The following is a 27,117-nucleotide window of genomic DNA, read 5'->3' on the forward strand; positions in this document are numbered from 1 at the left end:
TTATTCAAAGTACTCTTGTAATTCATTAACCCAATCAATTAATTCCTCTGGGTAAATATTTCCCAAAAAATGTGGGAACATCAAACTTAGGTCTTTTTCCAATCTTAGAAATGGCTTTGAAAATATTTTCTTCCTTTGGGTTCAAAACTTCATCTTCTACTGCTTGATCAACATTTCTATTTTCTTCCCTTTCATCCTCACTTTTTTCACCTCCCAAGGCAAGATTCAATCCTTTGCACATTTGTTCTTGTAATTCTTGCATTTGTCTTTGCAGGGCTCTAAAAGCCATAGGTGTAATACCTATGACTCTCCCACCACACTCTCTTCATGGAGGCATTTTCTCACTTCTACTAAAACCCTAGTGCAAACTACCTCACAATCAGTGATTTGTCTACACGTTCTACCCAAACCATAATACTGGTACGAACTGGCTCACAGTCAATGATCTATCCACACACTCAAGAACTCCACCTCTAATACCACTTTATGAAGGGTGCTCCCCTTAATACCATAAACACATAACACAAACAAAGAAATAACAACAATCTATGAGAACAAAATATGGGCTTCTTATTACCATCATAAATGTGCAATTACAAAATTTACAATTACAATATTTTAACCCACAAGGGCACCTTCGTATAGTAATCTACGAGACAAAGCTATGAACTATGACCCAGAGCTATCCTAGAAAATGTATGGGTATTTCTTAAATTATTTTATGCCTTTCATGAAGGTTCTAAACACTCAAACTTAAAAACCTAGGGCTGACAACCCCTAAAAATACATATAGAATCAACCAAATACATTTTTGACATTTATTTTGGAAGTTTTGGTTGGCCCAACTTCAAAAGGCCATTACTTATGAACCACTGCTCTGATTGGCTATTATAACCACTTTTTGGAATCCTCAACATTTGATCTATAGGCGCATATTTGAGCAAGTGATCATCTGTTGAGTTCTCAGGCCTCATCTGGGTATGTTTAGGCCTTTAACAGTGAGCTTGAAGTTTTCATACCAAAATTACACACCAAAAATATGCAATAAGTCTATGAATACTCATGATATGGCAACATGCCTTAATTGGTCGGCTGATATATCCAAGATGAACATCCACCTCTGAAATTAGGACACTTGAGCTCGTATGAATGCCTTACTAAGTAGAAAGCCTCTACGAAAAGAAACTCTACATTAAGAAAACTATTATTGAAACAACTAAAATGAAATATTTTTGGTTGATTCAAGATTTCTCTTACACCTAGGATGCTCTTGCATCAGATTCACTTGGGTCATCCATTTACTCTAGTCACTAGAAATCTATTTTCTTCTTTGAAACTGGATTTTCTTTAGATCTATATTCTTTTCCTAAAATCAAGATCTCTTCTAGGATCCTAAGAAAATCCCAAAGATTTTGGGACTTGGTTAGTAGTGATTTAATGCGTCCTTGCTAGGGACCCTTTTTTGCTCTCCCCTTAGGCCTTGTGTGTATATTGATATGAGGGATTAATTTCAAGTCTAGTCAGTTGACAAGAGAAATTTTATTTTGAGCTCTTTATAATTACATCCGTTTGCCTCATTTTTGCATCCTTGATCATTCACACGCACAAACAATCCATACACACAAGCAAGAATTAATCCAAGCACTCAAGTACTCTACAAGCATTCTAGGCATTCAAGAAAGTTATCCATTGGAGATCAAGGAATCAAGCTTTCAAGAAATTAAAGGAGTTTATACAAGATCTACTATTTTCAATATTCGAGATCTCTCTTCATGTATTTGGGGTCCTTTGTTGCATCTTCTACATTTATCTCTACGAAATCCACACCCATGCGTAAGGTGAATTTCAAGTGCACTAAGTCACAAAGGTTTTGATTTACTTTGATTCCTTTGCTATGGTTTTTGAAGTTGAGTCAATGCTAATGCATCATCATACTTGATTACATTCCATATTCAAGAGTACACTCATAGTCTTACGTTACTTCATATTAAATCAACATTTACTACTTGTTAGCATTCTCTATTTCAATTTCAATTTCATGGTTAATTCTTAAACTAGTGTTGACCAAGGCAAAAACCCATCAAGAGAATAAAAAGCCATTTTCTTGTCGATTGCATATTTTGGAAGAAAAAATATAGTCTAGATCTAGATACCCTTTTCCTAGATCTTTGGATCTGAAAACTATTTTGCATTTGAACATTTCCAAATAGGGACACACTACAACCTTGTTGCCTTAGGGAAAGGTCTATGGGTTTCACAAATTTTTCTATTACAGGTTCAAAAACCAAATTTCTATTTGTTCTGATAGTAGTTGACAACTTCACTATAGTTATGTATCTTGTAAGATACATCATCATCCCCTCTTTATTTCAATACACATTCATCTTCTTTTATATTTTGCTTCATATTGCATAATTATCTTCATAAAGTCCTCTCATTGCAAAAGTGAGGGAGAAGTATTTCCAAGTAATTCACCCTTTTGCATTAGGTTATAAATTAACATTTTACCTTGTGTTAAATTGGGCCTACGGTAGGAGGTGAATCTTGGTTCTCATATTTTATTTGTGGTAAGAGTTTTTAATCCATTATCCCTTGCACATTTTGATAAACTTGACTATTGATATTTCCACTTGTGTTATTAGAGTTACATTGTCGCATTTGATTATGTGATCTTGGTTAGTTTACACTTTGTATTATTAATATGGACATGTTTTGGTGTATTGATATCTTTCTTAATATTATTTTCCTTGCATCTATTTATAGCACTTATAAAGTATATGAGAGTTTCTTGTATTTTATAGTGTTTATGACTCTTCATGCTTTCCTTTTTTATGCTATTATGACATTGACAAACACACCTTTCTCTTCTTTCAAAACTATGCCTATGTCTTTATGTGATTGGTTGATTTCTTCTTTGAATTATAAGAGAACCTTAGTTGATGATCCTCCTAATCATCTCCCTAATCTTCCTAATCCCTTTCCTAATCCTCCTAATCATCCTGCTCACTCCTTCATCTCCAAGAACTTCTCAAACATACATTCATAATCAAAACATAATTCACAATGAGGATGTTCAAAATTTATTTGATGCACCTTTTCCTCCTCCTCCTCCTTCTCATGATGATATTAAGGGGAAGCAAAAAGTCACTTTTCCTCCACTTGTATTCCACCTTACACTACCTATGCTCATGATTACCCTAAAAAACATCCTCATATTGAAGCTTTAAATGATACATATGTTAGAATACATAGTCCACCAATATAACTGAGAGGTGGTGGGTGAACCAGTTATCCAACTATTATCACAATTATCAACCTTAATCAAACTTAATCATGTGAAAAATATAATAAAAAATAACAATAAGATACTCCTCCACAATAATACCACATAAGTTAACTAGGGAAACCCTTGATCAGATGGAAAAGCTCGGTGGGGATGATACCCACAAGATGATGTTCTAATATAAATATTCCTTGTTAGAGGATGGACCCTGTTAGGAGTCTATAACAACATTCAATACATATTAGTCCCTATTAAGAGACTTTGAATCCATGTTAGGAGTTGTGCTAACCTTGTTAGGAGTTGTGCCAACCCTATTAGGAGTTGTAGAAGATGGATGGATCCATTGTCCAAATAGCTTCAGGGGCAAGACTAAATGAACCCCTATCTAAATGATCTCTGTATTATTCCTTGTAGAATAATACAAATGAGTAGTACTGCTCTTTCCTCTTTCTCTGTCTTGTCAACCAGATTTCTGCTCCTTTTTTTCTTTTAACCAGATCACGAATATCACATCCAATAATCCCTTGGATCACTTACTCACATTCACCAAACACTCTGCTCCTTTTCACACTTCTCACTTAATATGATGATCAAAACACTTCTTACAAACAAGGAAAACATTTTTCCTTTATACCATAGCTTCGAAATAATTTCTTGATTCAGCCTTGAGGCTTTCCCAATTAATTATAATAAGATAATTAATTAGTTCATAATTACAATATCATTTTTGACTCACAATATATTCAACTTCTCATGTGTGCAAAATTAGTGCTTGCACATTTGCTGGTGTCATCATGAAACTGTCTTATATCATTGGCTAACCATGCATCTCTAGATTATATCTTTGTCAAATGATATAATACAAACATCATAAACTAATTCTTAGGTACTCTATCTCTATACTGCTCTCTACAAATCAGACATATCTTTCATACGTCTTCAACTTAGGTATTGTGCATTGAAACTTAACATCAAGACATAGTATCAAACATGTCCATGAATGTGCGTCACCAAATATTTAAAACATTGTCTATACAACTAAGATCTTTGTCTTCTACTTTGCTAGTCTTCTCAGACTTACTGCTATGTTGACATCAATGACAAACATAGTCATGAATGTAACATGTCAATACTCTCCAATGCTTAGGATACTCCCCTAATGTAGTATCATCAACATTCATGCTAATGACATATACTACTAGCTATTACATAGTTTCTAAATAAAATTACAAAGGCTTAGTGCTTGACATTAATGAAAAAGGTAGTATACATCCTATTTATATCCATCCTAAGGAGAATAAACATGCTATACAATTTTCAAACCTTTTGACAGTATTGGATTATCATGTTGGGTCTCCTCTTCATCTTCTATTACTTACTCCTAATCTTGATTATCCCAACACCCATCAATATGTAACAAGATAATGTATGTTCAATTCATGATTACTGACAAGAAAAAAATTCAAACTCCTATTAAGGATGCTCTTTCTACATTTGCATGTCCCTTCCACTATTATGATTCTCATATGCTTGATGATTGTACTATTTTCCATTTGTATGTAAATGGAAAAACCTCTTTGTGAATTATACCTTATACACAAGAGGTGTTACATTTTCTTTGTGATTTCACTTGGAATTTCTTTCACCTACTGGGAGGGTTCCTCATTACATGGAATAATGAGCACTTGGAATTTCTCAATATGTTTCTTTTTTTGGTCTCTTTAACTGGGGTTAAGGCTTATTTATTTATTTTCTTTTTAAGATCTATTTTTCTTCCTATATGTATGTATTTATTTTGGGAATATTGTGTGGGGAGATTAGTTGGTTATCCATTCCTTTCTTCTTTTCTTATCTATTCCTAGGAGTCCACTTTCGCTTATGAAAGCTGCATTCCTTTTATATAATGATATCATTTCTTTCATGCATTACATAACATATATTGTATACATGGAACCATTGAGGAAGTTAGTGTGTTCTTTATTCTCTAATATCTCTTGTGTGATTATATCTTCTTGTAGATGTATATACTTTATGGTATTTTTTGTTCTAATTTTATGCTTGAAAGATTTCCTTAATGCATGATGATCTTGTGTTTGAGAGTCTATTAGATGTTCTGTCTATTATTTTTGGACCTATTATCTCTATATGTTACATCTCTATGAGCTATATAGGAATTGATTCCTTTCTTCACTATGTTGCTTATAGTTGTTGGATGTTCTTTAGGTGATAAATTAGTATCCTTTCTTCTCCTTATTTCATTTCTCTATAGATTTCTATTATTTTATGGTACATTCTTATTGTTAAATTTTGGAGGAATGCTGCAAATGTAATAACATTGCCTTATTAGGTTTTATATGTTCCAAAGGTAGTGCTCCTAATATAAATAAGTGTAATCCATGAATAGACATGTTCCTTAAAGGGACATGTCTATTTGTTTATTAATAATTAATATTATAACCATAGTTATAATATTATAATATTTTATTAATTTATAATAAATATAAATATATATATTATTATAATATTAATTTATCTCATATAATAATAAATACACATATATAGCTATATCTCACAGATAATTATATATAGGTTTATCCAATTGAAGCTACTAGACATCAACACTCCCTCTTAGCTAGGGAGGATAAACACAAGATCACATATTATCTCAATATAAGAATATTTTTGATCATAAGGTATTCAAAATTTTGATATTAAATTTGATATCATGAGTATTGGTCTTCCAGAATACCAGCATATGATATTGAACAATTAATCAAATAGGGTTTTGATATAACATTTGATATCAAGAGTATTGGTCTCCAAGAATATCAACATCAGATATTCACCAGGTGTGATATCACATCTGACATCACAAGTATTGGTCTCCTAGAATATCATACAATATTCACCAAACACTCAAAATAATGTCTGATATCACATATGATATCAAGAGTATTGGCCTCCCAGAATATCAATGATATTCACCAAATACTCTGAATAATGGTCTCCTAGAATGTTGAGATGCAAGACATTCACCATTTACTCAATTTGTTTGATCTCATAATAAAAGTTATTACAAGATTGTCACCTTACAAAAAGTTCTCCAAGTAAAAGTGATGATCATTTGGAAATCATCACTTCCTCATGATGTGCATAGGGGGTGGGCCCATCAAAATCACATGGTCATGATTTATATTCATGAATCACAATCCTCTTGACTGCCATACTTTAATGATCACTAGAGAATCCATCACAACATGGTTTACTCCCTCTGAATCAATATGATCACAATCAATGAAGGTTGACTAAATCATATTCTCTTTATGCTCCCTCTCTATCAAGGTTGCCTCTAATGAAATGTTAGGATCCCTTTGAATCACAATTATCTCCCTCTGCCTACAAGAACATACTTAGATGAAAAGATCAAGGTAAATAGCTCTTATAGTACATATCATCTTTGATAATTATTCTCCATAATAATATTTTTATTTTTCATAATATCACTTTTATCAAATATAAGAACATAATAGGCTTATTAATTTTTTAATATCTTTTATAATCAATTAAATCTTAACTCTTCATAATATATATTAAGAAATATTAAAAAAAGCTACTCTTTAATATAAAATATATATTAGAAAATATTCTTAAAAAAATATAACCATATCAAATATTACCTTTAGACCTACTTGGTAGGTGGTGGGTCCATAATAATATTGACATGTACTTATCTCCTTAAAGTATGTTTATTTTCTATTAAGAATGCTTGATATCCACATTGTCAAACTTAGACTCTTATTTTGATACGTCTTGTCAAGTTGAATTGGTACATTACCCCTTGTATAGGTACCAAATAAAATTCATATGTATGCACCTCAATAGTTAGCGAGCATGATCCACTTGTCACCTGTGCATCATTTCAAAGGCTTGCAAGACTTGTGTTCAGAAGTGTATGATGCTAATTGAAGACATACCTCTAGAAATATTTCCCTTTCATAAAATATTCTATTGCAAGAAAAATATGCTTGAGAGTTCTTGCTTGGGATGATTAAGACATACAGTGCAAACCTCTTTACAACCAATGCATCTTGTATCAAACTAGAAAAATCATCATAGTTGTGACACTAGATATAGTTATCCATTTGAATATTTCACTTGCTTGTTGCTGAGTGATCATTATATGATGAGACATTTATCTTTTACAATCTTCCACTCAAAATATGTGTGCATCAATCTACTATACTAGGTCAAAAAATAGACCCTTTATTTCCTCCATTATAATAGGTCTAACAATGTTGTGATAGGCATAGCTAATGATTCGAAGCATTTTATTGGATATATGGCATAAATTCATTAACACCTCATTACATTTGAATGGAGGCACCCAAACTAGAAATTAAAACAAGGGATGGTTTCTTGATGGAAGTGTGGGCAACTTGACCTACCACTAATAAATGCTCGTAAGAGTCTTCTGCCCTACAAAACTTTTTACTCATTTCTAGTTGTTTGCTTCTCCTTGGACTAGTACGATCAAAATAGCTCAAATGGGACATCTCTCTCCATCCATAGAAACCAAGATTGTCAAATGTAGCAGTCACATGCATCCAAAATAATTTCAATGATCTCTAAAGGCATTCTATTGTATTAAAATATCTGGAGCTCATTCATCATGCGAGGTAAAAAAAATCATGTCATTTCACTGTATTATATAGTTGGCACATATTCACATGTTGTCCCCAAATCAAGGGAAAAAAATTCACAACCCCCTTCAAATCATCTCTTTAAAAGACCAAACATAATCAAGATAAGAATGTTTCCACACTACTAGTAGAGGGCCTTTGGCTATGGTGTAGTGCCTACAACTTTGTAGGAAAACACCATCTTTTCCTAGTCCAATGTAAATGATAGATTGTTATACTTCATCAAAACAACTTTGTGGATATAATATTATTTGATTCAACTGTATCTATTATACACCACTATCAACCTTTACTAATATGGCATTGTCTTCTAATAAAATTGATATTCTATGCTCTTTATTGTATATATTAATCACAATCTACTCTTGGATTAACTCGATAATGAACTCCTCTCAATAGGAAAGAATCTTTCTGCTCTGATACCATGTTAAATTTTGGAGGATTGCTACAAATGTAATAAAATTTCCTTATTAGGTTTTATATGTTCCAAAAGAAGCACTCTTTATATAAATAAGTGTAAGCTATGAATAGACATGTCCCTTAAAAGGGACATGTCTATTTGTTTATTAATAATTAATATTATAACCATAGTTATAAATTATTATATCATATTAATTTATAATAAATATAACCATATATATTATTATTATATTAATTTATCTCATATAATAATAAACACACATATATAACTATATCTCATAGAAAATTATTTATAGATTTATCCAACTAAAGCTACCAGATATCAACGCTTATCTATGTGTATGTAGTGTTTTTCTACATGCAAGATCACATGTCTCTTCCTAAAAATGTCTTTTCATGCCTTGATTTTAATTTTTCTCATTTAATAATCCTTTATATTATACCACATATGTGATATCTTTTCCTACCATCTTATGTTGTTTGGAATTGTATATCCTATGGTTCTCTATATTGTGTTGCATTATTCTATAACACTTCTTGTTAGATATAGGGAATTTGTGCTTTGTGCATGATTGAGGGTGGCACTTAAAACTCATCTTTATATCTTCAATTTTTTTAAATATAATCTACCATACACTTCTCTTTCTTTCCTCACACTTGGAGGGCATAATAGTTTGTACATTATTTTCCTCTCTTTTGAAGGATCTACTTTCCTTGATCTTAAGTGACACTTATTTACTATGTGACATTATTCTTTATTGATGAAGAATTGTGTCTTGAATATATTTCAAAAGAGGTGTATGTCTTATTCCATCACCTCTTCTTTATCAAGAAATTCTATTCCCATTTAAAAAACTTTCTCTTTCTTTTGAGTTAAAGTTTTCATCCTTCACCCAAAACTCCCCTCTTCATTGTCCTAAAGGTGATATCTTGATCGGGCACTCCTCTTAGGTAGGTTTCTTGTATTCAAAATTTCCCTCTTTTGAGAATCCTCTTTTCATAAGTGATATATCCTTTTCATAATTGTCTATGCTCTTATATTGTAAAGGTTAATTCCCTTTACTATGAATATAGTAAACAAACTTTCTTTAAGGATATCCTTATTGTGTGAAATAGGTATGCTCTTTCTCTTCCTTCTCATATCTATTACATAGACATGATAATGAGGGGGCATATATACTCCCTCCTTTGTATATATTTTTTGTAAAACTATATGCTAAATTCCATACATGGGTAACAAGTCCAAAAATATATACTATATCCATGATAAATCCCATGCACAGGTAACACATTTTTATTGCACTATGCCATGGTGATACAATGATGTTGATATATGAATAGAACTTTAGTGGGTTGATTAGCAAGTTACCACCCCGTTAGACCATTCAATGCCATTATTTACAAGAAAGTCAACTTTTGGTTGACTATAGGATGACCATCTTACTGGGAAAGGTAATGACTTCTCCCTTGCTCTCTCTACCTTTTTCTTTCATGCTATTAGGGATAGATCGTGAAACTATGTTATTCATGATGTTTTTCTTTTATTTCTTATGTCATCACTTATGCTCTTGTAATATATTTCCAAACATGATATTTTTGGGTGAGATATTGTTGGTTGATGTTTCTTCAATAGTTGATATGTATTTTAGTAATAACTTCTCTTTTGTGTCTTTGTCTTTCTAGCTTCTATTTGTTTTTGCACCCTCATGCATGGATATGGAGTTAGGACCCTTGGTCTTGGGGTATTATTCCCTTTGACTAAGGGATGTTCTATCTCATTGTGATTCACTGTACTCTTTATTCTCTACTTTACTACAAGTTTGGGTTGAGCTCATACTCTTGCTAAAGTGGGGATAAATGTAACATCTTCAATTGGAAGCACTCCAATTTGATGAAAAATTAACACCCATTTAGAGAGATTTAATGCCAGGCTCACATTTAATTTGCATTCTCTTCTTTCTTCTCATTTCTCTTTATTTGTTCTAGGTATAATTGGGGTAATACCTAATAGATCCTCTTTCTTGGTGTAAATACCAAGGTAGGAACTATTCACTTGGGTCCTCCCTTCCCTTCCTTCAATTACATGAAATATCTTGTATTTCTCAAGGCTAAGACTTATTCTAGGACCTTGAGGGTATTCAAAGATTTTGGGACTTGATTAGTAGGGATGCACTGCATTCTTTCTAAGTACCCATTTTTTGGGCTTCCCCCTTCCAACCACATTAATTATGAGTGTAGTCAACTGAAGGGAGAAAGTTTATTTTGAGCCCTTTATAAGCACATCCATTTGACTAAGTTTTCATTGATCCCTCATTCACATGCACAAATAACTCATCCACACACAAAACCTAAAATTCATCGAAGCACTCAAGCACTGAATCATTCTTTAAGAATCTTAGGCATTTAAGAAAGTTCTCCATTGAAGATCAAGGATTCAAGTAATTGAATAAATTTATAAAACATCTAGCATTTTCAAGATTCAAGATCTCCCTTCATATATTTGGGGTCCTTTATTACATCTTCTACATTCATCTCTACAAGATCCATTCTCATGAATGCATCTCATGAGAGATGGATTCATGTTGAATCACTACTCATGAAATATGGGTCAATGAGTTTGACTCAAAAATCACACAGTTAAATCCTGATAGCAATATCACAATTTGACTAGCTATGGAAATTATCTCCTACTTATCAATTAATGAGCTTAAGGGGATTTCTAATGAATGGTTCATAAGGCACAACACTTGGTGAAGGTTTTGCAAATGGGGTTGCAAGCTTTGGGTTTAACCATGGAGGAAACTCCATAGTTAAGCGCGCTCAGGCTGGAGTAGTACTGGGATGGGTGACCTCTCAGGAAGTCCCAGTGCTTCATCCCTATGAGCATCACCTAGATCCAATGCATGCTAAGTGTTCTATTTATTCTCATGAGAGATGGATTCATGTTGAATCAGTACTCATGAAATATGGGTCAATGAGTTTGACTCAAAAATCACACAGTTAAATCCTGATAGCAATATCACAAGATCCATACTCTTTCTTAAGGTGAATTTCAAGAACACTCATTTATGAAGGTTTTGATTTACTTCAATTTCCTTTCCTATGGTTTTTGAAGTTGAGTCAAGGATATTGCATCATAATACTTGGTTACATTCTAAGCTAAGGAGCATACTGATAGATTTGCATTGCTTCATGTCAAATCTACTTTTACTACTTGATAGCATTCTCTATTTCAATTTCAATTTCAAGGTTCATTCCTAAACTCAAGTTTGACTAGGGAAAACCCCCATAAACAAAACAAAAAATCTTTTTCTTTTAGGTTGCATATTTCATAAGATATATAAGAGTGCAGATTTAGATACCTTTTGTATAGAACTTTGGAGATCCAAAACCTGTTCCACATTTGGACATTGCCAAGTAGGGATGTACTGTGACCCTACCAAGTCAACCTTTCTATCTTAGGTCGACCCTGCTACCTTAAGTTGACCCTGCAATAGGATAGAAAGAATTTTGGGTTTCTTAGATTCTTCTTTATAGATCTAGAACCTAAATTTAATACATACTTATAGTATTTGACAACTCATTTATAGGGTTTTATCTAGAAAGGTACATCATCCTCCCTTCTTTATTTCAATACAAATCCCCCTTCTTTTATATCTTTCTTCATATTGCATAACTATCTTCATAAAATCCTCTCATTATGAACATGGGGGAGAAGTAATCCAATAAATTCACCATTTTACATTAGGTTATGAATTGACATTTTACCATGTGTTAAATTGAGCCTACATTAGCAGGTGAATCTTGGTTTTCACCCTTCATTTGTAGTTAAGGTTGTTGATCTATTTTTACCCTCAATAACGTATAACATCAATTTTCAATATCCATAGTGAAATTAGAGGATTTATCCCATTCATATTCACATGAATCCCTTTCACTTCCAAGATTCCATCCAAGATATTCAGTGACTATCATGGGTTGATCTTCTTGCTCCACTTCTCTTCTTTCAGGTTCTTCATTTGTATCTTCCATGATTTGATCATCATTATTAGTTAGTGCACTATTTGGTTCTTCCTATTGCATTTTAGAGTCACCTCATATCTCAAGTTCATGTTGTTCCATGTTATCTTGAAATTGATTAGTCTCCTAAGGTTCTTCTTCTTACATAGTCTATTCTTGTTATTCATTTTTTATACTCAACTATAATCTAAATGCTTCAAAAAAGTATAATTCTTTTTGGCAATAAAGATTCTTAGTTTTTATGTCAATTCCTCTTATATGTCACAAGAGTTATGATTTCTTCATCTTCTTCTTCTTTTTCAATGTTAGCCTCATCAAAGATGGGCTCATCATGAGTGTTTATGCAAGGATGAAATATTCTTTGTCTAAAAACCACTCTAGTTTTGTCTTTGTTGTGGTCACTTGTATGAATCATGGGCTCAAATAGATCATCATTGTTATTTTCATTGGGAACTTTTCTTGCATAACCCATCTTTTTTATGAATTTGTAACCATTTCCATATTTTGTTTGTGAAATTTTAGCATGTTTCACTCTTGTTCAAATTCTCTTTTATAAAGCCAAGCTATAACAACTTTGTCTTCATCTTCTTCCTCTAAGGATATTTTTTCTTTTACCATTCTCATTGTTGTATGATATTTTGGTCCTTTGGATCTTTAAGATTTGAATTCATTAGATGGTTTCTCATAAGATCTTGGTCCTAATGGGATGTTTGTCAAAGAAGGTATTATGTGTTAGATAATTGGTGGGACAGGGGGGTGGGGGGGGGTGTTGAATTAGTTATATTCACTAATCCTACAAATCTTAAACCACTTTAGTACCAAATTCACTTCTTATACTTTTAGATCAGTAATTTGGTATGTAACCACATGAAACATCTTAAATCAAACTTATAAACTTTTTGCATCAAACTATTATCTTATTGTTCCTTACTATATCAAGTATTAGAGTAGTCATTTAACTTATACCAAATTGTAGCAACAAATAGTGAACATAAAATAAACTTGCAACAAAATAAACATTCACACATTTGACACAAGTATTTAACATGGAAACCCTAGAAAGGGAAAAATCACTTGGAAATCAACAACCTAGATAATTTCATTCTTTTTAAGTGAGCTCTATTAGGATCCAACCTTTTTAAAGGTTACACACACATTTCTAGTGTGACCTTGTTAGAGGGTTTTCACCAAAGATCATCTAGACCTTATCACTCCTCGACATTTCTAAAGAGTGGCCTTCTCTAAAGGAATTACAACAAATTTAAAGAATGCTACCATATAGGATTTCAAATACTTGTTAGGTCCACTCGATTAAGAGATTTTATCTACTACAATGGTAAGAAAGTAACAATGAAATGATCTATTAGGTTTTAGCACCACCTTTCTTGTTCAGATCTCTACTTTTCTCTATCTCTTCCTTCTCATCTCTTTCTGGTTGATTCACACACTCACACTTCAACTTAGCACTTTTTTTCTTGATTTTCACAATATTGTAATGCTTGATTCACCTTATATATTCCTTCTTCTTCAATAATGTTAAAAAATTATTAAAATCAACAATAAGAAACATATTGTTCATCCCTTAAATAAAAAAAATTTCTATTCAAAAATCTTCCAAATTTTACCTCTTAACCACAATCGTAGATCTCATATTCAATGAATCTAGAAAATAAAAAAATAGGCTTCCTTCTTGAACTTTGGGATCCATTTCAAATGGTCAATTCATCTTCATGAGAACTTCTTTGATTTTCTTGAGTCATTGATCTCATAACTAACTTTGTCCTTATCCTTGAAACTTCTTGAACATTCTTAATTTTTGTCCAATGTTGGCCTCAAATTAAATATTTTCTTAACTTATTCTTCATGTTTATCCTCGGTAAAAAATATAACTTTACTTAGGTATCATATCACTTGGTTAACACTAAAATTACTCAATTAACACTAAACTTCTTCATTTCTATGCCATGTGCTTGGTGACAACTATAGTAGCTCAGTTAATACTGCATTTCTTCATTCATTGACTAACTAGTCTTGCATCATCTTGCTTAAGATCATGTAAAGCAATACAAAAAACATTATATTGTCAAATTTAACTCATTCAAGTTTCCATTGAATACCATACACATGTCAACACTCTAAGTCATCATAATTTCTTTAAATTCATCATACTTTCTTTAAATGCTCTTCATCAATCAAATGGTATGGCACTGTACCAAATTAGGATAATGTCCAAGGCTTGACATCACTAGAAAATAAATAAGTGATATGAATCTTCACATACATTAAAATTATTATCATGTTGGGTTAACAATCTCTCTCTTTAGATTTTATGGTATTGGGACTCAAAATTGCAACATTGATTTTGAGTACCATTTTGAAAACTAAGTGTTAAAAAGCCCCTATAAGTGCTTTCCATGCATATGTACCTGACCATCATTTTGAGGCCTATGACATGTTTTAAGTATTTATAACCTTTTTTAAAGTACATTCATTCATTTTATGATGATAAGTTTCAATTCCAAATCATTTGGTGAGGTGTCATTTTGAGCACTTGTCATAATTTGCATTTCTACCTAAGTGTCAAACAATGATCAAAGGCCTGGTTTGCATATGAATATCTTGCACCTAGAAAATTTTCATGATTTACCACTTTGGGAGTTTTAAATATGAATATTAGAGAACCTATGTTTCAAATTTGAAGTCATTTTAATATATTTTGTCAAGGTTTTGAATCTCTTGAAGTTGGTTGTTCATTGTTGTCATATTGATGCACATTGTTTAGAATTTTGGGAGGCCCTATTTGACAGTGAATATTTTGTGACCTATGAATTATTTTGGATAAATAGTAATATCACTATATTTTAGTCATAAATGACATCTTATTTTTGCAAGTTCAAGATTTGATGAATCCATGTAATGAGTTTTCCAAGCTGATTCCATTTGCAAAAAGCTTTGTTTTACCATTTTATCCAGTTTTTCATTTCCAAGTAGCTATCTTTGCATGGTTGCCAAATTTTCCTAGCTAATCATCATGAATGAAAATTTCACATTCATACTCTCCATATAAGATTCTTCCGTTGCTCCAAGTTTCATCTCCCCAAGTGATCATTTGATTGAATTTTAAAGCCAAATAAAAACATAATTATTTGTTTCTAACTATAGATGCTCAAAAATGGTTCACATCTACAATTTCATCACATTTTCATACTAACTCATTCCATTTTCTCATTCCACTAACTCTAATCTTTTGGCCAATTTGATCGTATCTCAATAGCATCTATCATAATTTGTATCCTCTTTTACATCAATTTCATATAATTTTGAAACCATTTCAAATCTATTCAAAATCATATCAAATCAACTCGAAATCACCCCAAATCAACCTGGAATGACCTAAAATCTATCTTAATCAACCCAAATCATGTCAAATATCCAAAATTATCATCATCTATCCAATCCTAGGCATTTTTGTGGTTTTCAGTGTCCTGGAAACCCATCAATCTATCAAATCTTATCAATTTTACTTTAGTACTATTGCGGCTCTCAGTGCTAGGTCATACTATCATTCACATCATCTGATCTTTGACATTATTGAGTCTCTCAGCGTCAGATGATAGCATTTTCAACCATTTAATAATATGAATAGTATTCGTTAATGTTATTATCAACTAATCTCAATCTTGTAGCATTTACAATGTCGGTTAAGTGTTACATGTCCTTAATTCATGTCATGTGTTCTTGGCATGTTATCACATCTTAACCAATCAATCAATTTAACCATGGATTTGGTCTACCTATCATCATCCTAGTCAATCTATATTATTTTCAAATTTCATCAAAGGATATTGTCGCACTTATCTAATCAGTTTGGCCAATCATGTACTAACTTTCTCTATAGGATTAAATAACCCATAATTTAATCCTATGTCAATGCCAATCATTTTTCATCTCGCATTACTAATTATTCTTCCTAACTAACCTTCTAAATTAATTAACTATTTTTATTAATTAATCCATTATTCACAAACCATGGAAGTTTTGAATTTCTTAAGTCATATTTTCCACCATTAATTCCATTTTTACTTATTTCTATTTGTGTGGAATAATAGATTTTTAATTCAAATATTCCACATGATATTGACATCATTGTGACACATGGGCATGACACATCATGGATTCTCCATTTACACTTGGCTAAGATATGTCATAATCCATATATTTTTATTCTCTTATGTACATCCATATTTGGCTTCCATTGTCATAGATTCTTGGCTTTAAGTGGATTTGAGGTGTCATAGATCCTCTTCCATTTATAGCCATGTTTGACTTCCAAAGCATCATACAATCTTAAATTTGGCGTCTTGTGTCATAAGTGTCATGGATTCTCAAAGGAATCTCTTGCCAAGTCACATATCCAAGGTGACAATTCCAATGCTTTCATCTTGTGAATTGATTATAAAATGAGCATTCTTCCTCTCATTTATGGTCCCCTAGCTTCTTAGCCTTTTTCTCTATCTGTGAAGCTTAAATTACATCTTCTAGTATTCTCATAGCATTATCATTACCATAGGCTTTGCTTCCAAATTGCGTGCACTATTGGAAATTGGAGCTATATCACATGGAGAAGAAAGAAGGACATGAGAGCTACAAATGAAAGAGGGGTTTTTATAACTTTGTGTTCTTCTTTTTGTTTATTTGGCTTTCATGGTAGACTAGAGGGTGTCAATGTATGTTTATTGAGTTTGTGATTTTCTCATAATATGTTAGACATTAGCCCATTTTCTAGTCTTACAATTGGTGACCCCGACATGAACATGCTTAACTAACTTGGATTTCTTGTGTTTGTGCTTGTAGGGTGCAAGGAAGGAGCTCACTTGGAAGGGTATAATTACTATCTACACTTCCTTATCACATCTAGATTAATTAAGTGGTCTAGTAATATGGTTATATGCTCTCATTTTATGAATTATGTTAGCTTTTTGTCCTAGGGTGCACTTTTCTTTGTTAGGGTACACTTGGGACCCCTAAGAGGTAGTTTTAGAGGCCTAGGAGTCACCATATCCCCCATATGCTATTCCCAAGTCACCAACTATGCTTAGAAGCCCCCAACTATGCCCTTCTATGCCCCAACTATACCATGGGAACAATCTACAATGTTTGAGTGCACTTGAAAGGGTAGAGTTCAAAATTTTAGTTTCTGGATATTGTTTAGGGCCCAATTCCCCATAGTCTACACCTGGTCTCCCAACTACACCTAGAAACTTCCAAATGTGCCCTTCTAGGCCCCAAATGCACAATGGGAATAGTTAGCACTATTTGAGTGCACTTGGAGGCATCTTGGGTCATTCTAGCTTTCTGGAGCATAGTCTGCTCTATCAAAGCACAATTAGTTCACAAAAAACACATACTTCACTCAGAATATGCATCTAGGTTTTTTGTTTCTTTCTAGGACCTAGCTTAGATATTTTTGTATTACTGATGGTCTATTTGTAGCATGTGGAAACCATTCAATGAAGATTAATCATTAAAAACTACTAATGCTTGTTTGCGGGATGTTGTTGAAGGCCCTATATGCTTGTCAAAACCATGTGTGTGGATTTCCTAGATTAAATAATACTTCATTTGGTGCGTAAAATGAACTTTTTCTATTTTTCTTGATGTGTCTGTGATGTTTAAAACCCTAGGAGTTATCCTCTCTCCTCTCCATTTTTAGATCTTAGGTGTAAGATAATTCCTGTGACTTCTATAAGAAGCCAGCCTTGGACCAAGATACCCGATATTGGGTATGCCAGGGGATGATTTCAGAGCAGTAACAGGCCAAATCTAGGTCAACGTTCCATCTACTATATAAAAATGAACACAGCTAATGCCTTATCGACAATATTGCTGCATGATAGCTCTCCTCTAGTAACCTAATGGTGCATCAAACCTCAATTCTCGAGGCTAGGAGACCTTTTGAGGAAGTTTATCTTTCACTTGTTGAATGGAATGCCCTTATTGAAAACCTTGTTTTAATGGCCAAAAACCTTTCTATCCACTAGTTCAAGGGGTCACCGATGCCCGTGAAGACATCCTACATTCTCGTGGTCATTAGTAGAGACAACAGTCCCTTGGGAAGTCATGCCCCTTGGGAAGCAGATCTTGGCAGCCTTGAGAAGTGGGTGTGCCTTAAGGGGGAGCCTATGGTGCCAAGATTCTAAGTTTTCCACTCTAGATAAGTGCAACTAAACTTTGGCTCAAGAAGGAATTTAGTGGATACAATCCTAAAGAATAGGTTGTGATGTGTCTTTTAACCTTAACAACAATTATTCTTGTCTTACTGTGTCTTGCATGTGTGTAAAACATTAATCAAGATAAAAGCCAACTTGCAAATTTACACCTTGGATATTGTTAAAACCTTGTCAAAACTTCAAACATTATCAAAACATTACAACCTTTGTCAAAATTTTCAAAACTTTGGTCCAAGACCTTCAAAACTTTGAAAACATGGAAGACTACATCCCTAGGAGTGCTTGGCATAACTTAGATTTCATCTTTGCATAACACCCACTTGCATTCACCATAGCTTGAGTCTCATACTTGCATCATCTAGGCTTCATTTTTCATCCTACTAGTCTTCATTGTGCATCCCTTATCTTTCATATTGCATCCATTAGGATTTAGTTTGTATCCCGTAGTCTTTACATTACAACCCCAAAATCTACACTTTGCATCTCTCATTGGCATTCTTGCATTACCAAACCTCCATATTGCACACTTTAACCATCATTTTGAGTGTCTTAACCTTCATTCTACACCTTCATCCTGGTCTTAGAACTTCCCTCTACCCTTTGGCTCTCTATAACATTAATCTAGAAGCCATAAAACCCCCAAATCACCTTAGTTTTAGCCTAGCTTCCCAACTATGCTCTGAATCTACCAACTACTCCCAAACTGGCCCCAACTACACTATAGGCATGGATGGTATTTTCTAAGTGCACTTGGTAGTCTAAGAACCTAGTTTGGGCTTCCAAAAAACATTTTGAGGCTTCAAAAGTGTCCTTAGGTACCTAGATAGGCCCCCTATCTCAACATGTCCTAATCTTCATTTGGCATCTCCTAACCTTCATTTTCATCATCTAGGGATTCATTTCTTAGGCCATAGCCTTCAATCTACATCTCCTATCCAACCATAAAATCATCCCCAACATCCTAGCTCTTTGGTATATCAACTTGGCAATCACTCAACCCATAATGCACTTGGTGTTGTTAGAGTGCAGTTGGATACTTGAATGACCATTTTGGGCCTCCAAACTACATTTTGAGACCCTAAAACTGCATTTAGAAGCCTCCATAGGTCCTTATTCTGCATATGACCCAAAATAACATCTTGCACCCAAAATCTCATTTTGCATGTTAGGACATTTTGATATTACATATCTGATCAGTGCAACCACCATTTTGAGTGACCTAAACATCAATTTGAACCCAAAATCTTTGAACTTAGTCCAAAATTTGAACAAAAGTATTAACACTAGAGTATTTCATTGTGTCAATGGATAATGGATCTTGCCCATGGTCATTTTGTCATTTATTTTATCATTTTATTTTGTTAAATTCTATCTACATCAAGGTGGATTTGACTTTTTCATTTCAATCTTTTTACTTTTATCTCTTTTTGGTCAAGATCTAAAGTTTATTGTCACAACATTAAACTCTTAGGTTAATACCTTTCAAAGATTTCACCTAAGTTCAAAACCTTGCATATACCCTTACCATAGCATTTTTATATTCCTAGTATCCCTAAATGTCATTTTGACTTACCCTAGTGGTATATCCCCCTCATCTTGCATTGTTCAAAACCCTAGTATCATTTCCATTATCAAACCCTATCACCTTATCCATTAACTAACTTGTCTCCTTGATCGCTTATCCTCATTTTGCATAGTCCAAACATCATTATCAACCTTATCACACCATCCCTTTATAGTCCACCTTGCATACATCAACTTCCAACATCATTACCAAGTCCAAAATCCAACCCTAATTTTCATTTTACATACTACAGAATCATTTTCATCTCCTTTAATAAAATTCCAAAATGTCATTCACATTCACATTTGCATAGTTTCCCTAGGACATCTGCACCTTTCATATCAAAACCCTAGTTCATTTGGAACCTCCTTAGGTTTCATAATATCCCTAAACACCTAAAAATCCAAAAAACACTCATATCTTGCATACCCATTTCTAGATTTCCAAGGTTTTCCGTATTTTACCAATTGCACCCCTATTTTACCAACTGTTCACTTTAGGTGCATAGTAGGTAGTTTTAGTGTGTATTTGGTATTTTTAGATTGCACTTTTTAATTAGGGATTTCATTCTAAGTTTTAGAACCCTAATCTAGACTTTCATAGCTTTCATTGCATCCCAAAACCTTAGAAAACTCTCAAAATCACTCAAATCATTCATATTATAGATTTTAGTCACCCTAGCAGCTCTATTTACCAAATTCATACCTTATACTTACCAAATACTTACCTTTAGGGCCCCAAGTGCACCAAGGGCACACTTGGTACTGTCTAACCACATTTGGTAGTTTGAGTGCACACTTGGGAGGCAACTAGTCCACTTAAGTTTTCCTCCATTGCATTTGCATCCTTAGGTATCATGCCAGCACTCACAAGGACACAATCAATTTAAAGACCTAAAGAACTATACCAACCTTTGTTTTCTGAAGCATAAACACAACCAAAACCTCATCCAAGACCAAAGAAGAGCAAGAAAGCCCAACAAACATTTGATGAATACAAAATGAAGCATCACAACCTTTACTCATAAACCCCTTAAACATGTATGTGCAAGACCACAATAATCAAAGGATGACACAAGAAATCCTAAGCAACACACCTATCATGAGGTTTCTTTCGAATACTTCTCCTACACATGGGATGGTTCAATGGAGTCCTAACTTTGAACCTATTGTAGATGCTTAAAATCGTCCCTAAAAACTATATTAATTAATTTTAATATTGCCTGTGACATTGTAATTAATTATTAATTAGTTAATTATATTGGTCACATTCGTCTACTTATTTAATTAAATTATTTTAATTGAATGAGTTCATTCTCTTAAGTATTTAAATCTAATTTAAATACTTCTAGCCTTAATGTGATAAATTAATTTAACACATGATCCTCCATGTTTCTCCATTTTTAAATAAATTTTATTTATTTAAATCCTCACATCCTATTAATTCCTCTAAACCCATGATTAAATTAAATTTCATTTAATTTAATCTTAAGCCTAACCTAGAGCCTAGCCTATAACCATCATTTTCATCCTCTTAAGCCTACTTCTTTTGTAATCCCACTTAATCATTCCTAATCATCTCCCTAATCCCCCTCGTTAGCCCAAGAGTGTGCTCAAACATGTGTGAGATGGCATGCCTACACACTCCCATTTGCACTCTTGTCTCCCACTATTCTTCTCAAGTTTGCTCACACATGTGTGAGCAAAGTTTGAATTCTTGACCATTTGCATGGCTTGCATGTCACCTTATGTGACATCTACATGGATGCCACCTCACCAAATCCTCCCTCAAGCCTATAAATAAAGGCCTTGTCTCAAGCATCTCCCATTATTGCATTGTTACCATGTCATTTTGAGTCTTGAGTTCTCATGCTAGAGTTTGCATTGTAGTTTGATTTTCATAGAGATTTCTAGGTGAATACTAACTATTTGGTAGCTGATTTAGTTTTCCTCATGCATTGTTAGTCTAGTTTCTTCATTTATTAGCATCTCTATTTCATTTACATCTTAGTTTAGCTTGCACATCTCATTAGTTTCTTAGTTTCATTCTATAGTTTCATCCTTGAATACCTTCAAGTATGGCTTTCTCCATAGCCATTTCTTGAGGTGTTCTTCATTTCATCTAGCCCAGGTTCATATTTCATTTTCATTTACACTTGCACATCCACTCAAGAGATTCATCACTTTGTTGTGTTTGGGAGAGCACACCAAACATACCCCCCCATCTTAACACACCAACAAGGCCTCTCATGGGTGCCTTTGTTGAGCTATAGAGGTGGCTAGAGGATTTGGTTTGTTGGTTGCTTAGAGTTGCAAAACTCAAGTAAGCATTAGTTAGTTAATGGTCTTTTATTTTGTTAAATATTTGTTGCATATTTGAGGTCTTTAACTAATGTTCACTTGTTGATTCATGCTCTCAATAGGTCACATTTTCTAGCACACATTTCAGTATGCTCGGTGGGACCCACATCCCTGGTTTCATTTCAAAAATTTACAAACAACCTTGGTTTAGTCATAAAATATCGCATTGTTATCTCCGTAAGCCACAATATCATTTGAGATTCTCATCTGTGTAGACCAGCATCTCTGCAGACCAATGTCTCTGCTCTTTAGCGTCTCCATAGTATTTCAAACCATACTTGCATTTTCACTTAAACCATTTTTCATCTACGATTTTAGTCTATAATCTCTGAAGTTTCTCCTATCATCTCCAAAGTTTAATCTGTCATTTGTGAACTTAGTTCTATCATCTGCGAAGTTCAGTCTATCATCTGTGAGGTATACTTTATCATCTACAAGTTCATTCTTTCATCTGTGTTGTGTGCGACTCTTAGTTTGTCATCTTTGATTTTTGGCATCTCTACTTTTCACATTGTCATCTGTGCCTGACAGCATTTAGTCTTCTTAAAAATTGTACAAAGTGTCTTCTATCATCTCTAAGTTTGTCATCTGTGTATTTTGGCATCTATGTGTTTTGTCATCTTCGTAGACTAGTGTCTGCACCTGCAATTTGGCATCTCTGAGTTTTAGTAGAATTATGCAATTATGAACAAACTTTTTTACTAACATGTTGATTTGCAAGTTTTTATTGATAGTTTTAATGCAGAGAATTAACCTTGTAAACCCCAAAAGCAAAACCAATAGTGATTTTTATCACTAAGAGAGATTTGTAGTGATTTTTATCACTTAAACCTTAAGAGCTAATTAACTTGTATGAATTAAACACTTTCATTTGAATGCATGAATGTTTAGGTTAGCTAACATTTGAACTTGGTGCTTAAAATGGACATGAATGTTTAGAGTAGAAAACATTTAGACTTTGGTGCTTAAAATGGACATGAATGTTTAGGGTAGAAGACACATTTGGACTTGGTGCTTAAAAAGAATTCACACCATCTTGAATTCATTAAAAGATAATGGACATGTATGCCTAGGCTAGACAACATTTGGAATTGGTTTTTAAAATGGACATGTATGCCTAGGCTAGATCACATTAGGATTTGGTGCTTAAAATGAAGTCATACACTCTTGAATGCCCTAAAGTAAATTGACTTTATTTTTCACATTTTTATTTTCAGCATTTTATTTTCAAGCACTCGCTTTACTTTCTTGTTGACGAACCCACATTTTCATTTACGTTGGCACTATTTCAAGTTGGAAAGAACCTTGCATGTTTTAATCACGAGTGTCTTCAAATAGATAGAAAACTTAAAGCTTCATTGGGAAAGAACAAGTGTCTTTTAAACCCCAAGACCACTTACATATTCTCTCCACTCGCACCTTCGGGTGATCTTGGGTGCACAAGAAATAAGTAGTTTTGTTTTTATTTTTTAGGAGGCCTACTTGGGGATTTCATCACCCCTTGGGATGACCTCAACTCCAGTGTTCTAGCAGAGTATAAAAATTGGGAGGTGAATCGAAAGACACCTCTCTTGGAAGTGGAATATTGTCACTCTTGGCTAAGCCCCCAAGAACTTTATACCTTTGGGAAGTGAAAGATGAGATTTGGGTTACCGTCTCCCCCTGGCTATTTTGTAGTATTTCCTTTTATCTATAAATTTGGGCCTCATGTATGTTGTGTATATTGAGGACGCCCTTTAGATAAGCCTTGTTCATCCTAGAGATAGCCTTATTAGGGTTGTTGGCGTGTTCAACGTGCTTGTTCAAACATTCAAAAACCAAAGCCAAAACATAAAACAAGTTCTAAAACAAGTGAAATTGTGAGGTAACCTTTCATTGAGTGAGATAGGTTAAGTGAGGTCTGCTTGACTCACAATTACTATTGGTAGTTTGCATTTTGAAATTGGTTGAGTCTAGTCACATCTTATTGAAAAGTTTTTGGGTAATTGAAATTTGGGTCTTGTTTTATTTTTGCCATGACCGATAAAGTCAACCAAGTCAAACATAAGAAAGTAAAGTTGTCCAAACCACCCATGTACAAGAAAAGGAAGAACCTAGCACACAGTGACAAATAATTCTAATACACAATCAAAGACATTCAAAAGGAAGAAGCTAGACAAGACCATTATGATAGAATTGAATACAATGGAAAACTTTGAAACTGGTCTACTTTCCCAAGAGTGAACCCAAGGTTTTTATTTGTAGTGAAAAAGGATTGAGTTAACTACATTAGTGACCACAAAACTTTCATCTTTTCATATCTACCTCCATCTTTCCAAACTCCTAGTCTTCCATTTTCAAATTTTCTTCTAGAGAGCTTAAACCTTAAAACATCTTTTGACATTGCAACATTAGACCTTCATCTATAAGAAAATATTTATCCTAATCACACTTACTTATTTGGGATCACAAGTCCATCTCCAAATAGTGAGCAATCAACTTGGTGTCCTATCTTTCCTAAAGATCACTTGGCTATCTTTGGTAGGAGAAAGATAATCCTATCCTCTAATCAAAATTTGTTTGCTAAACCAAGGTATTTTGTTCACACTTGGGTAGTTGACCCTTTAATCACATAAGGTTAATAGCTCTCATCCTCATTTTCTTTTCTTCCATAATCTTCCACCCATTGGCTTAGTCACTCTTGTATGGTACACACATGATCAAGAAGGTTCACGTTTAATTCCATTTCACGTTTGTGGGAATCATTGGGGCAATCAGAGATGGAGAATCTTTTTCCTCCACTCACAACTTCATTAGGGAACACAATTCCCTCTAGTTTGAACCTTGGTAGGCCTAACTCAACATCCACATGAGAACTAGAAGATCCCTTCCATAACAAAACTTTGGGGGATAATGATGAAGAAGTATACCAAGATGAAGATCCTATTGACCCTAACGATGCACCTAGTGATGTCAGGACATTCCTTGTAGACCCCTACAATGTGGAAATGATGGAAAAATCCATTAGGGAAAACAAAACTGAGATATTCCTAAATTTGGTCATGGATGGTGTTAATGTTCCCCCAAGCTTTGATGAGAACACTTTGTTTAGACAAATTACAAAAGGTGGTGCTCCTGTATTGCCCACTTCAAATGTAGCTCCAACTTCTAGCAAAGGAAAAGAGACCATGGTAACAATTAGTGCTATGCCTACATCTAACACTTCAACACAATCCACATTTCAATTGAGTGCAAAACATATTCAAAAAATTATTAGTGCCATGCCCAATGTCACCACATGCTAGTATTCCACAATCTTCCTTGACAACCTCAACTGTGAGATGCTTAGGCATTGAACAAGTACCTACTCAACCAATGGCAATTCTGACACAACCTATGCACTCCTCTTATTTACAAGTGCCAACCACTATGGTAAAGACATCCATGCCAATTCCAACAACTACATATCAATACATTGGCCAAAGTGGAGTACCTCCACCACCTCACACTACATTTGGGACTCCCTACAATTTAGGAGGTGGATTTGTGAACTCTCAACAATCACAAGTGAAACCTAATCAAGATTTGGTTCAACAATTCCAAGAATTGCAAAACTTGGTCCTTAACATGAACAACAAAGGGATGAAGGATGTCTCTTTTGAGGAAATTTGTCTTGTTCCATTTGATAAATCCATTAATATGGTGCCATTTCCACCTAGTTTTGAAATTCCTAAATTTGACAAGTATATGGGAGAGACATGCCCCATCACCCATCTCAAGGAATTTTACATTTTGTGCCAAGAAGTAGCCTATAGTGATGACTATCTTAAGAGGCTCTTTGCACGAAGTCTTGGAGGCCCCGCACTTGAGTGGTTAATGAATTTACCTAAGGACTCCTTTACTTCTTTCAATGATTTGACAAGCAAGTTTATAGCACAATAATCTTACAACATTGAACATCATGCCTCATTGAGTGACTTGTGCAACACAAAAAAACAAAATGGAGAAACTTTTGCCAACTTCCTACAGAGGTGGAGACATCATGCTAATTGTATGCCATATAAAATTGAAGATTCCCATCTTGTGGATATATTTATCAAGAACTTGATACCCAAAATGTCTTTCCACATGAAAATGGCTAGCCCCGAAGACTTTTCCACTTTAGTAAAAAAGGGCAAGAATATTGAAAATGGACTTTTGGAAAAAGGTACCATTAAACATTATAGTTCATCATCCTCCAACAATGAGTCAAACAACAATAGAAAACCTAAATTCTGGTCCAAGAATAAGGGTGTTACACATGATGGTGTTACTGATGTCAAAAACCTTCAAGGAAGGAACAACAACAACTACCACAATCGGAACAACAACCATTCGAATCATGACAATCAAGGCAATCAACAATCCCATAGTCAAACAAAATTCTTTCCACACAACAACAACTACAATCATGACTATGATCAAAGTAGAAAGGGAGGCCATTTTTCAAAAATTAGTGGATCACAACTTGATGGTATTTCCTAACACACATCCTTTTGATGAAAATCAACCAAAGTCAAAA

The sequence above is a fragment of the Cupressus sempervirens genome, chromosome 10, assembly GCF_028749045.1.
Source record: "Cupressus sempervirens isolate cs-2001-9-10 chromosome 10, ASM2874904v1, whole genome shotgun sequence".
Classification (NCBI taxonomy): domain Eukaryota; kingdom Viridiplantae; phylum Streptophyta; class Pinopsida; order Cupressales; family Cupressaceae; genus Cupressus; species Cupressus sempervirens.